This window comes from Polistes canadensis, unplaced genomic scaffold (assembly GCF_001313835.1).
Source record: "Polistes canadensis isolate GaletaPanama2010 unplaced genomic scaffold, ASM131383v1 scaffold_207, whole genome shotgun sequence".
NCBI lineage: Eukaryota > Metazoa > Arthropoda > Insecta > Hymenoptera > Vespidae > Polistes > Polistes canadensis.
The window spans coordinates 115778-133062 of record NW_014569754.1 but is presented as its reverse complement, the minus strand read 5'-3'; the positions used below and the strand labels follow the sequence as shown (position 1 = coordinate 133062).

The 17285-nt window shown below is 37.3% G+C and overlaps 1 long non-coding RNA gene across 2 annotated transcripts in view; it reads right to left on the bottom strand.

The window, feature by feature from the left end:
• LOC106789912 overlaps positions 1-17285 on the bottom strand; it is a 165732-nt gene that overhangs the window by 118504 nt on the left and 29943 nt on the right. For both annotated transcript variants that reach the window (XR_001382038.1, XR_001382037.1), the window contains exon 2: positions 12126-12195. This is a non-coding gene — a long non-coding RNA (uncharacterized LOC106789912). The remainder of the gene's footprint in view (positions 1-12125; positions 12196-17285) is intronic.

Genomic DNA, 17285 nt, shown 5'->3' with positions numbered 1-17285 from the left:
ACACCTATTTTTTTACTGACTTTCTATGCAATGATACGCGACGATTCGTTGCGCAATTACTTTTGAACGATCTCAAATGGGAATCAGGATACACGCGAGAAAACACAATATTGAAAGCTTTATTGCGGCTTCGATTTTTATTTAAATAATAATAGTAATAATGATAATCAAGCGTGAACACGTCATGGATTAACCTATTTGTTTCTTTCCCTCTTCTGCGTAAAACAATTTTTCAAGTAAGACTTCTTTCGGGAAGGTGTTTCACGTCCAGCTAGATTCCGCCAAAGGACCCAATGTCCTTAGACACCACCAATTCACTGACTTTTCTCCTATATTTTCTATATTTACTTCTATATCCTGATCATTTATTCAAGAAGTAAAATTAATATTTAAAATATGTTATGTCTACACAGAGATACTTTTAATAATTTCAGTTTTAGAATAGAGTGTAAATGTAGAGAAAAAAATAATTAATAATTTAATAATGTTGTCAAAATAAAATACTGAAGGTTTTACTTTAGTTGGGTGTAAGTTCAAGGCACATTTCTTTTTTATTTTATTCTCGGTTAATACTTTAAAATAGCACGTAGCAACAAGTTATTAATAATCAGTCAAAGATGTCGGAGAAGATATATTCGATTGAAATTTACTTGATGCAATAAAAATGAAAATGAAAGAACAAACGGACGATGAAACAACCGGGTGGGGTTGGTAATGAGACGGAAAGCCCATACAATTTTCAAGATTCTTTGTGCATGGAATAGACTTGCTATCAGACTGTAGCACCCTTAACGATACGCGTGTTAGGAGCTTTGAAAGGGCACTGGATGAATACTATAGAAGTGTGTTTGAGACACCCTTCGAAGCAACGAAGAAGAAGGGTTTTACGCACAATGTGTCCTTCTTTGCATCGATCGATTTTCTTTGTCACCGAGACGTCTACGAAAAGGAATTGCTTATGCATATTTACGAAGGATCGCAAATACGTTCTCTACGTTCGTTCCAGATGTTAGGCGAAAGATTAATGCGAGGACAAGGTACGACAGCAAACGAGAGTAAAAAAAGCTCTTTCGAGTGGAAACATCAACGAATCGTAAGGATAAGGAAATATCGTAGAAATTAAAGGAACGTCCTTTTAATTAAAACAAGATCATAGAAGAGAGTTAACGGCGTTATTTAAATAAATTAATATTATATTAATCTAACGGCAAAAAAAGAGTTTTGCAATAGATTAATAATAGATAAACGTATTTTACAAGCTCAAAGCTCGAGGAAACTATTCATCGATAACTTCGTTAATTGGTTAATACTTAAGCGAGCGAGAGAATGGGTCATCTTTTATGGTTATCACGTAGGGTCACGCAGGGAGCTTTCCAATCATATTTTACGGTTTCAATAATAACGTTAGTTAACGGTTCGCGGAGCTACCAGCAATCAGGGTGCTTAAACGAGTTTAATAATGTTCTCTCACTCCCCTCCCCTCTCTCTCTCTCTCTCTCTCTCTCTCTCTTCCTCTCTCTATCTTTCTCCTTCTTAATTTTTCTGCTTCTTTCTTTGCGCATTTAACGAACAGATGGACGATTTATGCGACCGGATTGTTCTTGTCTCATTTGGAACAATGAAAGTAGGAAGGTTGACGCGTAACTCGCTTTGTTATCGATCAAACAAAAGGAATCATCGAAGAAAAGAATATAAGTCTTCTTGTTAGGATATCTTTAACTAGTATGTTCGGTACCTGGCGCAACCGAACGATCGAAGGAACGAACGAAGGAACGTTAAATTGTTCGTGGAAAATCCTAGTCGCAACAACGACGATTTCGTGCGTGTAATGAAGGGTCGGTTTGCTTCTTTAAGACGAAAGAGGAAGTAGTCCATCATGGCGAAATCCGATTTAATGCCACCTAATGGCGCCCGAAATTACAAGCCTAACTCGGTCATTACGATAGCCTGTCGAGACTAACTATCAACAATATTTTTCATTCTTTTTTTTTTCTCATTTTCTTCTCAATACCTGTCCTCCTAAATTTTATTACACATTTTTTATCTTTGCATTAAAAAAAAAATTTCCTTTTTGATTTATTTTTTATTTATTACTTTCGATATACTAGTTTCCTTTTCGCGTTAGTTAAGCGCGTAATGTAATATCGGTTATATAATACAATACGACAATGTTTTACATACGACGTAAACATCGCGTCCAGTCGATAAAAATTACGAGACAAAATTTGCGAATAACGCGGAAAAAGCGGTAAATCAAGGAACGTTTGGCGTATTTATTCGCAACACGAATATATTGTATCTCATGTTCCATGAGATAGAGAGATCGAAAGAGAGAGAGAGAGAGTGAGAGAGAGAGAGAGAGAGAAAAAGAGAGAAAGGGGGAGCGTAGTACGTCCCGATATTTCCGACAGGATCGTAAATAAGCTAGTCGATGCAAGGATTGGTGCGTTCATCGAAATTGCGCGCTATCGATACAAAACTGCTGTAGTACATACATATGATAGAAAAAGACAACGAGACAAAAAAAACGGATAAAAACGTAACATACATTTATTTTCATTTCCATTGTTCACAGATACAACACATTGTTTCTTCTCGAATATTCTTTTTCTTCTTTTCCCTCATAGATGAGGAAGATGAAGAAGAAGAGAGAAGAGAGGAGAAGAGAGATTAAGCGTAAATCGAGGGAAAATTCTTTGAAGAAAGAATCGAAAGTCCCAGTCATAAATCTTGGTAGCGCCGCTCATTCGGAAGGCTTTCGGATTTGACGCTTAATCATGGATTATCCGAATCAAAGGAATTCGATCGACGGCCTTAATTCTGATACAAAGGAGAATCGAATAGAAGGAAGGAAGGAAGGAAGGAAGGGGGGGGGAGAGAGAGAGAGCTTTAAAAAAAAGGTAGAAAAAAGGAAGGAAGAAAGAAAGAAAGAAAGAATCGAAAAGGGGAATAAATGGAAAGAGGACTGAAAAAGATCCTCCCGAGAGAGCATTGTCCAGGAGTCCATCCGTCTCTAACAGGCCGTAATATCGCGTTTAAAGGCAGCGACACTTCCATGTGTCCCTCTCGGCATAACGCATTCGTGGACCCTCGTTAACGCGAAACAATGGGTATTCGGATTTCGTCCAATTCATTTATCATGCGCACTCTCGCGGACGGTAACTGCATGGGACGAGGGTGGAGAAAAAAAGGTAATGGAAAAATCCCACTTTACCCTCATCCCTATATTCCTGCAGCCTTCTATTTTCCTCTCTCTCTCTCTCTCTCTCTCTTTCTTTCCGTTTTATTCTTCGAGAGAGAGTGGCATTGCCAAGAATTCCGCAGCTAATCCTACGCTTAATCTCTTACGTTATCGTGCTTTACTATCCGAAACATTTCATTTCTGATTCTCGTCGACAAATACGAGTTGTTCCTCTCTCTCTCTCTCTCTCTCTCTCTCTCTCGTCTCTATGTTTTTTACTTTCTTTCCTTCTTTCTTACTTCACGGTTTTCCTTTTATCTTAATGAAATTTTTATTTTACCCAAGCGACGCCGACGTCGCGAAAGAAAAAAGAACAAGTAAGAATAACTTTTTATGGTTGTGTTAGTAGTAGTAGTAGTAGTCGTAGTTAGTTAGTATAGGAAAAGATAGAGTTCCCTCTAACGTAGAAAAGTGTGCGTGCTTCGATTACTTTGATATACTTCCGAAGTACCTCTGAAAACGTTTTCATATTACCTACCTGCCTCGCGCAACCCGATCTCTATTTCGTGCGGCACGCAACAGGATTTTCAACGGGAGTCCGCAGAAAGATCTACGCTGATATTGCGTTTCTAGATTCCCGAGTGGTTCTCGATGCAAGGAAATCGTTTCGCCCTTTGCGATACGAAAGTATAGGAAACGAGCAATTTTCTTTCTTGCCCTGTTGAAAACTTTCTACATACTTTAGCGTTTCGTCGGTTGAAGAAATTTATACTATTCGATGTCTACGTAAAATAGAAAAAATTCTTTGGAATAAACTACTGCAAAGGTTTAATAAAAAAGTTGACGTATTTCCCTAGAAACGATCATATACAGGATAAACTAACACTAATACGAAAAAGAGACAGGGAAAGAGAGAGAGAGAGAGAGAGAGAGAGAGAGAGAGAGAGAGAGAGAGAGAGAGAGAGAGAGAGAGAAATATTTCATAGCAGACACATCTAACGAGAAGTGCTTATCCTAATCGAGGACCTACTTCGCGACCGCTTGAACGTCTCAAATACTTGATACCAACATTGTAATAGCCCAGGTCTTGGGGTACTTATTAATAACAAGTTGCCCGAAGCATCTTCGTGGTGTAAGGGCAAAACTGCCACGCGGTTGGTTACCTTAAACGTGCCAGTCTTGATAAGAGCCGAATTAGCGGCGCCACGTCGGAGCTTAGCAATTAGTCAGGAAGCACGGACGTGCCAAAAAGCTCGCTAAACTCGTGCTCTTCGTCCCACGACTGAGCGCTTGCGTTCACGAGAGAGAACTTCTCCAAGACTTTGGATGTAAATCAGCAACGTAGTCCCACTCCTTGGTTTAACCGGGACACCCGGTACACTCAACGGACCAACGTTCTCTCCCACATACATGTAGGTATATATCTACGTATACGAGAGTTTACTGTGCACTGAGTTACTTGTGGATTAATATCCCTATTTTCTCTTCGCTTCCATTCAAACCCCTTCATTCTCATACTCTCTAGCATCGAGGACTGTTATATTCAGGTCTCCTCTCAACCATATACATACATATATGTGTTTGTCTGCGAATTCACGTTTTCATTCTTCATCGATACATGCAACGGTTAGTCTGTAGTAGGTAATACCATTGCTGCGTCGGCAGTACCCTTTCCGATTTATGGCTCTATAGGTATATGTTATTTCGATGCTTCTCTTGGTCTCGCTTTTACTTACCATCTTCCAGTAGCTAATCGTGTGTGTGTGTGTGTGTGTGTGCGATACTAAAAATCGATGATCATCAACGACGATTGGAAAACATTTAAACAACAAATCATTTACGTATATAGATTTGAATGTTAAAAGTAGCATGATCGTTGTATCTTTTCCAATATTTCATCACTATTATAAAATACGTATAGTTGATACGGTAACGTATACGAACACATACAGATACGAACGCATACGGTTACAAGCGAACCGTTCTAATCCAGCGTTCCGGCAGCTTCAACTGTCAGTGCAATAAGTCACAAATTATCCTATGACCATTCCCTTTTCACATGGATTAGCGTTAACTCCGGTAACAAACAGTAACGGTGGCCATCTCGCGAACGTGCGCACGCCCGTTCACGGCCTGCTAATCCTGAATTCAGGAACGACGCGTTGATACCGCGAATTCCGAAAGTCCAAAGGATTTGCCCACTGAGTGAGAGGGGTAGAGATTGAGGGAAGGGGTTGGGGAGATGGACGAAGAGTGAGCAAGGGAGAAAGAGAGATAGAGATAGATGGAGTCATGCTCGTCGTGGCAAGAGCGTTTTCAATGCAAGTCTAACCACTAGGGCGCACCGAGCGTGGTTAAGTGGTTTAGGACACTGCGATCGGCAGCCCGTTGGCCATGCAATCTGGAAGCATTTCCACGACGTGGAGTGCCGTTTATCGAGCTATCCTATTGTATTAATTTGGCAATTGATCGAACAACCAAATATATAGACGTATATACGAAGATGCTAGAGAAGTCCGGTCTAATACAATTTTTTTTGCTTTTAATACCCTGCAAATTAATTTTGTTTTTCTTTCTTTTTTTCGAATGGGAAATAAAATAAAACATATTTTTGTATAGTACTATACAAAATATATATATTTGTATAGTATAAATCATATTATATATAGTATTATTATAATCATAATAATATATCAAATATTACTCATATAATATATTATATGCATTAAAATAATAATCTTAGTTTTTAGAAATTTAAGATACACATAGAGAAGTGTTAGAGATCCTAATAACCTTAAAATGATCACTACTAATTCTAATCATGGTCTGTAATTAAACATGATGTATCTGTAACTAGACATGATGCATATTATTCCGCAATTGACAATTATCGTAGCACAGTACTGATGTTACTGATGATATAGGAGGCATCGTTAATTCTACTCTGTTATCCACTTTGCCGTTTGAAGGCTAGACGGATACATATCTGCTTATACGATTCGGTATTTACGATTTCGAATTTAATCATCTTTGGGTTCGTATTTACAGATCGCATCCATTTGGAAATAGCATTTCGCTTGACTTCGAACAGCCGGAGTCAGCCTAAAGCCAAGATTATATTTGCTCGTTCTCTCGATTAGATGATGAATCTGATAAGAGAGCTTTCACGAGCTTTAATCCGATGACAAATATGAAGGACGATATTGCTAAACGTTTTAGAAGTTCACGAAATGTTTTCGCGTCTTAAGGTTTTCACGATAATTCGTTTAAAAGTTAGTACGTCCCTTGATAAATTTTCAAAATCGAATGGAGTTTTTAGGTAATGTGTAAGACAAGTCTCAATCGTATTGGAATTATATAAATAAAAGTAGTATTAAGCTACCAGATGGTAGTTGAAAAATTGTTTACGTTAAAATTGCGTTTAGGGAGTTGTTAGGATCTTCAAGAATTTGTTTTACTTTTTGACTTCGAGTAACAATCAAGATGACCTAAAGTTTGTTAAATATACGCTCAGAAATATTATTTTCTGACCTTTGTAAGTAAGAAGATTGTAGGTAAGGGTTTAACGATGTAAGAAAAAGAAAGTAAAAAGGAAATATATTATAATAAGCAAAAAAGGGAGTAGAAATGGACCGATTTTTGTTTTGTTTGGGAAAAAAATTATACGCCTCGAATAATCTTGTGTAACCACTGTTCTTATGTTCGCAAACGAAAGAGACCACAAACGAGGGTCGAATATTAAACGATTGCAGAAGAGATGAAACATTTCGTCAAACGTTGAACAAATATGGAACGTAACTTGAACGAGAACTGTAGGAGAGCGTTTATTTTATACATTTGAAACAGTATCTATACGTTAATACACGACGTTGGTAAAGATGGATTCATCGACCGATTTACCGATCGCTAAATCAACATTCCACTCTCGTGGAAGTTAATTCGTGTCAAGCAGCGTTTCGTCGATCTCGCATGCTCCCACGACAAATATACGATTGTCGATTGGAAATGAATTCGTTTCAATTATCCCGTGACTTGGTAGATTAGATGGGTACTTAATAAGAACAAGCTCGAGCTCGTAAAAGTTTAAATATTGCTTTGTAGTACGGAGAATTCAACGATGTTTCTTCTCGATTCCAATAATCCAATGAGAGAAGAAACAAGAATGAGAAGAGAATTGTTCGTTCGTTCGTTCATCCATTCATTCAAAGATCTTATTTTGAATAAGATAAAGTACGCTCGAACGTTTCAAGTGAACGCGAACGTATCTCGATAAAGAGTTCCGAGAGTATAAAAGAATCTAAAAGAACGTGTTAAAGTCATAATACGTATCTTCGATAAGTGTCGCTTCTGTGATGTGCCAACACTCGTAGGACCGTTAGAAAGGCGGATCACTTAATTTCTAAGCGTGAAAGGAGGCCAAGAGAGAAGCTCTTTATGCTTGATAGGTAGACACGAAGTAGCTAAGGTATCCATGACAACGCGATGACAACGTCTCTCTCTTGCTGGTCTGGCAACATCAAAGAGACCTACCCTGGTAGTTGAGTATTAGTGTCCAGCCTCAGCAATCGAAGAGCTTGTTTCGAAGAGAGCCCAAGAGATGAAGAGTTAAAGAGAAAGAGAGAAAGAGAGAAAGAGAAAAAGAGAAAGAGAGAGTGAGCTAATATGTAAGATAGAAAGAGAAGGTTATATAGATCGAAAGACAGGTTCGAGTAGTTATACGTGAAAGGGGGGAATGACGGAAGAAACGACGAGACTTCGAGGGGGTTTCTAGTCTATGGGGTAGCTGGTAGCACCCCTTCAGCTATTGATCAACGACGAGTCACCAACAACACGCCCTCTTAATTAAACCCTCTGGCAATCTGCTAGATCGTCCTTCGTCACTGTGTGTCCCGTAAGAAGAGGAAGAAGAAGTAGTAGAAGGAGAAATACTTCAAGTCAGCAAAGACGAAGATTTTCAACCCCTCTTCTCTTTCTTTTTAAAGTAATAAACAATTTTCTCCTTCGATTTTTATTTTCGTTATTTCAACGAAATATATTAATTTTTGGAACATATATTTCTTTCTTTCGTAGAATAACGAATATCGTTTTTTTTTCTATCCCCCGATCGGATAATAAAAATCATTTTAATCCATTTCTCGGTAATACGTTAAAGTTAAATTGTGGCGCGAATCGAGATTTCCAAGCTTCAAGAGTATCCTTCTTTTGAGAAAAATCAGGAGAAAAGATCTTCCCCGAGATTTCGTTTTTGGTAGAAAGAAAGAAGAAGAAGAAGAAGAGCCGTCCACGAGGTCGTTGAGTACCCTTTGGCTTTTATAGGAACTGAAAGGACGAGAACTTGCGCTCTCGAACGGACGGAAGAGGGAGGAGCTTTAATAACGAGCTAAGAAAACGTGCTCTATTTCTTAGAAAGGACAAATAGAGAAAGAGTGGGGTGAAAGAGAAAGAGAGGAAAAGAGAGATACAGTTAAAGCAAGAAAAAAAAAGAGAAAAAAAAGAGAAAGAAAGATGGAATAAGAGTTTAGTTCGTTGCGTTGGATAAGATCGAGATCGGCTGAGAGAGAAAATACAGTTCTTCACAAAATAAAATGTTTCTCTCTTTTTAAGAGCGAATAAGACGTCTGGGTTTAATATTAACGGTTGCTCCGTACCGAATTAAAGATGTTTCTCGACTCCCAAGAGTCATCCTTAATTATTCGACTTTACTGTCTCCCATTTCGCGCCCTCTAATTCTATTTCTCTCAGTCGTCTCTACAATTCTCTACCTCCTCAAGGCTAAACTTTCGCGCGAGTTTCTTCCTGAAAATTATTTTGTGACTGTGTTGATTTCGAGATCTATCCTCGCCTTTTCTCGATACCCTATTTTTTCTTTTTTTCATTCATGACTCACGAATATCTTCCTCTTTTCTCGCTCCACTCTTACTTTATTTCTTTTCTATTCGTTTATTTATTTGTTAGAAAACTTGAACACATTGATTATTAATACTTCAAATTATGTATCTTGTATTATTAGGTTGGTGTAAAATAATGGCCGTTTCCAGATATGAAATCAGTTTTAGAAATGGCCATTATTTTTGCACCAACTTAATATATACATAATCCTGAAAGACAACTTTACTCCCTTATTAATCCCTTTCGTTACTAACGACTCATATAAAATTTGTACTCCGCGACATATCGTATAAACAATCGAATTTATATAGAACGATACTCGCGTGAATCGGTATCGATAATAAAAGGGTTATAAATCAATAAACAAAATAATCTATAAAAAGCGTACAAAATATTATATTTAAAGTATAAAAACATTAGGGACAATTTCACAGGGAGTAGATAACGATTAAACGCGTTCCCTCGAATTCCAAGCGAATTACTAATTATACCTCGAAGGATTTAGAAGGATATAGAGCGAGAGACGCTTTTACGAGACAATGAAGCAGCAGTTTATAGGTGTGGTATCAGCCTGCTGAGATACCAAGCATATCTTTCATTGCGTCGAGTTGGTAGAGAGGGATAAGAAGGCGATGGTAGTCGAAAGTCGTTGACAGTACGATGGCTCGAAGGAACCCGGAATAGGCGACTAGGGAGAGAAGGGTAAAGAGTAAGAGGGACAAGGGAGAAGGGAGAGAAGGGAAGAGAAAGATCGTGGATGGAAGGAGTAGCAGCTGGAGCTAAGGGAAGGAGGGAAAGAGGATTGAGGCTCTTTCGCTGAGTAATTAGCAAGGAGGAGCCGGTAGAACGGTTTATTAGCGCGGAAAGCACCGAACGTTGCTCGTGTAAATATTCTTGCGCTATGCCGCGACGCCGGTAACTTCTCCGCTAAATATCTAACCTCCAGTCGCTTAATAACGGATGTGTACGGTGTTACCATCGTACCTATAGTACTCTTAATGACGCCAGATAAGGATAGTATGTATTTTTCTCGGAAACAGGCTAGACAATTTCTTCTACGTTTCAACGTTTCATTAGCATTGTTTCGATCCAGTTAAGAATATTTTCATCTTCATTCAATCAGATTTTAAAATCGGTTTAAGATTTATAGCGTAAAATCTTTCCTCTTCGATGATAATATGTAGGAACAAAATAGGATGTTGGATATTGGTGTGTGCAGTGAAAAGTATTAAATAGAAATAGAAATACTTTTTTTATCAATGGTGGTACAATTAATGTAACTATAAAATATGTTCAATCTCTTGAATGGCAATTATTAAACGCGTATTTCTATTGTAACAACCTATCGCATTTAATGAATCGTTTTACTAGCAAAATTAGCGGATTATCGAATTATCATCGATATACTCATTGAATGTTCAATGATAACCAAAGAGTATTTCCGTGTTCATAGGATCACGCGATGTTCGATTGATATTTGCTACGATTAAATACAATTACTTCATTAACCGAGTGTGAAATGAAGCACGTGATAACTCTCTTGAGTCATAGAACTGTTACCTACTATTCGTACTACTCTACTATCTTTTCATTTGACGTGTAAAAGGTAGGAAATGAAATGCATTGAAGAGGATAAGTTTCTTCTTGCGGTATTTCTCTTACGCCCACACAAACACGCACATACATTAAGTTCATGAGGAGAGTGTGAATCAATGATGGGGAAGAAAGAATGGCACGAAAACACGCACGCGAACGTCCAACTACATTTGCCCAAGTAGCGATCACCAAGTAGTAAACGCGTTTCCTTGCGCTATTTGCTTTTATAACGGACACTAGTTAAACTAATGGTTTGTTGTGTTCGAACGCGAACTGAAAAACGTGTTACCTCATGCGACCGAGTTCAAGCTTGCCAACTACGGTAAATTGTTTTCAGCTAATTACATCAATGCTCGAGGCATTCATTGCACAACTCGCGATCTGTTTTGCACGGTTAATCGTAGTTCAGTATAAAAAAAAAAAGTAGGATTCTAGAATGAACGTAAAGAGTAGACACTATTAACCGCGAATTCCTGTTTTTTTTTGGTTTCACGTAAAAAGCATAATGTTAGTCATCTACTGACAATATATAATATTTCTACTATTTATTTTTACTTTTCCTTTTGCTCTGTATTTGGTCAATCACTTTAGATACGATAAATATGCTTCTCCTACGATTACTCAGCAAGTTTATTTTCAAGTTTATTTCTTTTCTTATAGCCAAAAATGTTATTTCGAGGATAATTTTAACTAAGATACTCAGATTTTCTGATTAAATTTATACCTCGTTAAACTTATAGCTGTTTTTTTTTTTTGAGACTTTCTCGAGAAAGTTATATTCTCGTAAAAAAACAAAAAAGAAGAAAGGAATAGAAATAAACACTTACAATTAGAGAAAAGAGTTGACTAACATAAGAGTCAAGTTTCGTTTCCAACAATAGCAATTACGACCTTGTCTCCCTTTTGACTTTTCAGACATCGAAGATAAAAAAAGGAGGAAAAAGAATCGGTAAACTCGTCTCTTGAAGTTTGATTCACTTGAAACGTTCATCATGTAAGTTTTGAGAATGTGCCGAGTTTTCGGATACGGTCAGTTGAAGAGTTCTGTAAACAACGTCACGTCCGATGGAAACGGAAGTGTCCTGCGTCGAGAGGAAACCCCAAAGTATCCAAGTGTGTAATTGCAATGAGGAGAAGAATGTTGGGTAGAAACGAACAGGAATTTTCTAAGTCATTGAGTTTAAAAAAAAAAAAGAAAAGGACACTTAATGCTATGAAAGAAATGATTTTTTTTATCGAATAATTCCAAGTACTTTCTTTCTTTCTACATATATAATATAAAAAAAAAAACAACTTCGTTATATAAGGAAAAAAAGAAGAAAAAAATAGTTATCGAACACAACATATTTTTCTGCAATAATAAATGGATTCCGGAAATTATCATGTCACGCTAGTGTAACATCGTTCGTTCGTGCAAACGCTCCAGTTAATGCAGCGTTAGGAGTAAAGGGTAACTAACCTTATTCACCCCATTGTGATGTTTGACATTTGACGTTCTCCGGTGTGTACGACGACTCACATCATTGAACCTGCAAATGGAAGCGAGTATATACGTGATAATGTGTTTACGATAAGATCGATTTACAAATTATATGTCTATTTTTATTCTGCAAATTTGAACTTTTGAGGAAAATAGTTGCATAGATATTATTAAAAGAGAAAATTAATGAACGTTCGAAAAGTTAGATCGAAAGATTTTAACCATCATAATAGACTCGACAGAAAAAAAGGGTAAGTATAAAAAGAAAAAAAAACTTGTAAGATTAAATTTACTTAAACTTACTTTTTTCCATGTATTTCTCTCTATAATTTTTTTCCTCTTTACACTCGCACGACATAAAATAAGTTAATAGCCGACCGGTTCGTTAAAAGAAAGAATGATAGGTTTCAGAATATAATTGTATTTTTCACATTAATTTGATTCAAATTATCGAAAGTTACTATCATTCCTCGATTCGCCAAAAAGGGTTCACGAACAACCTTCGAAGAACGTGTATGGACAGATGTACCTCGATCCATTCTATCTCTTTTCGTTCGTTCCCTTTCTTATTTTCTTTCAAAAGTATCCTCAACGACAGGCACGTTCGGTACCGTCACGGCTGAAGTAAATAAAAGGATTTCCAAGTTTCCACCAGGTAGAGAACTACCTTTAGGGCAATCCTCCTTTCTATTTCTCTCTCTTTCTTTCTACTTTTCGTTCATCTTTCCCTGTTCCTTTCTATGCGAGCCCGTTAGAAGCTTTCTCCGTTGGACAACCTCGAAAAGAAAAACGACGAAGAGGTAAGTACGCGTACCGTGCAGGTAATCGGTTGTCGAGTCTTCTTTCTTAATTTTTGTCTTTATCTTCCTTTCTCTATCTCTTTCTTTTCTTCGAACGATTGCGATATCGATTCGTTGTTTCAATACCGCCGCGAGCTACGCAAGATATTTCTTCTGAAAACGATAGGAACAAAATAATCGTTCTTTCTTCGGACATTAAAGATAAAGAAAGAAAAAAAAAGAAAGGCAAGAAGAATAAGAAAAAGGGAAGATAAGGGTAGAAAAATAATAGGGAAAAAATTACGAGGACGGTATCTTACTAGAAACGAGAAGAGCGTAATTGCGTGGAACGTTTTCGTGGCAAACGCATTTGTCTTTTCCCGTTTAAGTATTATTAGTAGGGCGCAAAATCGAGCCTTGTAAAAGGTTCCTACTACGTTTCATTCTGATCTCTAAAACATGTTCCACAAATGTTCTCAGTGCGACTCCAAATGTCCATTTTGTGACGTCCCGTGGATCCTCTAGGAGCTTTTCTCTGCTACGGAAATTGTTCCGCTTGTCGGCCGTTATACGTCCGCGTACGTTCTATTTATGCTAATGAGGTTTTCCTTCGGACGTTGATGTTCCCGTTGGTATTTTCATCCTTTCAAAAGAAAACTAGCCTTTGAAAATAATTCGCTTTACCTGGCACACGGTTTACTACGCGGCTCTTTTCAACTTCGTATCTTATGTTAGAAAAGAATTATATTAAAAAGAAAAAGAAAGAAAAAAATAAATAAAAATAAAATGTTTTCTCTTGCATCCACGAATTATCCTCGAAAATCGGAACAAAAACCTACTATTCTTTTTATCGAAGAAAATTCGATATTCAACAACTCGTAATAATTACCAGTGGAGCAACTACGTCCTTTGTCTCGAAACGCGAAACTTTCGTTTCTTCTTGTTCTTAAAGTGACGTCAATTAGTCGAACGAATGTCAACAAAAGCCCATCAAAGTGGCACAATATTTAACTAATGACTTTCCAAATGCTACTTAATTGTCGAAAGAAGAAAGTAGGTGTAGCCGAGGACTATGAAAATACAACTTTGCTACGTCCACTCATTTATAATCCGCTACTGTTCTCAAGAACGCTACGGCCCTGGACCAAGCATTACTTTATTTCGCAGTAAGGTACGAAACAGAGAAGAAAGAGGAATAAAGACAGATAGATAGACAGAGAGTAAAAGAGAGATAGAGAGAGAGAGAGAGAGAGAGAGAGAGAGAGAGAGAGAGAAAGAGAGAGAGAAAGAGAAATAGAAGGAAAAGGAAGGAGAATTTGCCAATTGCGAATTTGAAAGCTTAACACTGAAACTTCTCGAGACCACTCGCTGAAAACTTGGAGAAAAGTAGTCTCATGAATTCGGGCTGGTTCAATTCGAAGCGGCAAGCATGAGCGAAGCAAGTCGATGGATAAAGGTGAAACGTGGGAGGGGGGTAGGGGTGGGAAGTAAGGGTGGTTTTTAATATTGCAAGCTCGAGCGAACGATTTTCGTGAGTATCAACCTATACTCGAACGATCTCTTCTTCTTCCTCTTCTCCTTTTTAACTCTGATATTTCTTGAATTTTTAACTACTCATCAAAAGGAATATTACAATTGAAACTTTACTTTTTTCTTCTATGATTTACAGTAAAACAAGTAATTTAAAATTTGAAGTAAAGGAAAATAGTTTCACGTTGGAGATTGTAAGAATGGCACGGGGTAATGAGTAAGTAAATATAAGTAAGTACTTAACTATGAAAATACGATGAAAGATTGTTAAAATAATCGAGTAGAATGATTAGTTGTTTCTGAACAAAGAATAAAAGAAGAAAAATAAAGAATAAGGTAAACGTCTATAAGAGTTAAGGAAAATGTGCCATAATCGTGGAGACTAAGGGGTGATAAGACGTTATCGCGCCATGGATTTGGACCGTTCGTAAAACGATTGGATAAGTGAGGGAGTAAGTTTGAGCTTTAAATCTTGTGGTTAACGAGCTTCTTACATAACCAATGTTCGCTATTATTTTTCTCGAGTATAATCCGTCGAGATAAGGAACACGTTTTGGGAAACTACATCGTTTTCTTTTATATGTTTTTTCTTTCTCTGACGTCATCGAAAAAGCAAGAAAGAAAGAGGTAGAGTATAATCTCGTTAAGTTTACGAATTTTTCGCGTTATTTCTTTATTTTCTTTCCTACCGGTAAAGCACCTCTCAGGTCGTTTTAACAATGATACCAACAAATTAAGGTTACGCTGGAATGTGTTATTTACATAGCCACGTGTGGCTACAGCTTTGCATCGTTATGCCAAGTGTTGGGGAGGAAGTAAAAAGAGAAAGAGAGAGAGAGAGAGAGAGGGAAATGGAAAGAAAGGAAGAAAGCAAAGAGGGAGGAAGAGAGGGGTGAAACAAAAAAAAACGGTTGAAAATGTTAAACGCAAACAATGTAAATTCTCCAACAAGAAGAAAGAGTGCGTTCAACGGAGCGCATGGAATTCAAGCGAGGGAGTTGGTATGCCTTTCTCCGAGAGCATTCGCGTGAAACTGCCAGAGCACACATAAAACTTTTTTAACCGTGCTAATTGCGCGATAATCGAAAAAAAAACATTTTTTTGCAAACATGTGTTCATAGAAAGAATTTTTGTATTATTTCTTCTCTAACTACAAGATCCTTTCGTACTATCCAAGTCGACCTTACACACCTTAACGCGCACCTTGCATTTTTCATTTTTCGCTTTCGGTACGAGAAATTAATATTAAATTACGGTACACATTTGTTTATTATATTATTGATTTTTATTTTTTTTTTTTTACGGGTTCGAATCACTTTTTCACACTTATCTAACCCTATCAAGGAACTCGCGTCTTTTACCGTCTCTCTGAAGTAAACATCACACGGTTTTTATTTATTATTTTTTCGAACGGATCACCCATCCGTGTATTAACCATACTCACATGCCCATCGTTACTTGTCCTTAATGATCTAATGGGAACTATGATTTCAACTAGTGACTAGGCCATTTATTTATTATAATATGTTTTTAAACTACAAAATAAATGACTAGTATTTGCAATCACGTGAATAAAATGGAAGCCATTTTAACGATCGTCGTAATGGAAAATAAAAGGAAAAGGTTGTACTAGTATGTACCTTGTAGAGGTTTCGAAAGAAGGGTGAAGCCTTGGTTGGTCTAACGAGCGTATAGCGATCTAACGTTATACTTGGCAGAAGTAGGTAGGTATTCGGCTAACCGTGCCGAACTAATCCAGAGAAACGGGCGTACGGGCCGATACCTCGATATTTAGAGTTATTGCCCGATCACGGAAAGTTCCGCGTTCTACTCGTATGCCAAGAGAGAGAAAAAGGGAAGGAAAACAAGAAAGGGAAAAAGGGGATGAGAAAGGAAGAAATGGAGAGAGCAATGTAACACCGCTCGCTTTATTGCTACGGTCCATTAACCGCCATTTCGGGTTCGCGTGTACGCTGTTCGGTTGCCACGAGCCAGGGCTAACGCGAGAATCGTTTGTCCTTTTTCTTTCTTTTCCTTTTTCATTCATTTTCTTTCTTTTTAAACCCTAACTTCAAAAGAAAGAGAAGAAATAGGAAGGAAGAAAGGAATAGGAGAAAATAGTTGGCCCTTTTTAAATTCTACGAATTCGACGAAGAGAGAAACTTGTTTAGAGAGAATAATTTGCAAAAGGAAGAAGAAAGGGACGTGATATTTTCTTCCTTGGTATATATAAAGGGCAAAACTTTTACAGAAGATAGCAACCAGCGAGAAGGAAGGAATAAAGGGAATGAAAGCTTTATAATCCCGTGAAAATTCAGAACTACGTAATATTCCGTTCGAAGTTAAAACTTTTTCATCTTTTCCTCTTCTACCTTTATCTTTGTGTCTCGGAATTGTAATAATATTATTATTAAATTTCCTAGAGAAATTTGAATATTTATTTGAACATTTGATGATCGAACGATCGTTATTGATATTTTTTTTTTCTTTTCGTTATCGTACTTATGTACCAAAGAACCAAAGGATTGTCATTGATTATATTTTTCTATAATGCTCTCTGTAAATTTGTAAAATTTACGATTCTTTACTTAATTTTGAATATATTCTAAATCGTGAAAATTGAATTGACGGAAAATGTAAGAAAAAAAATAATTAAAAATTTATAAGAACCCTGTTGCGTATCCTATGAAACGAGTGAGTAGGATGAAGCGCCGGGGCGTGCACGGCCCTGCCGAGACGTGAGACACGCTCGACAAAGCAGTGTCTTTGTTTTTGGTAGTGGCCACGATAGCGCTAAGATGCTTATAAGGGCTCCTTCTTTCTTCTAGCT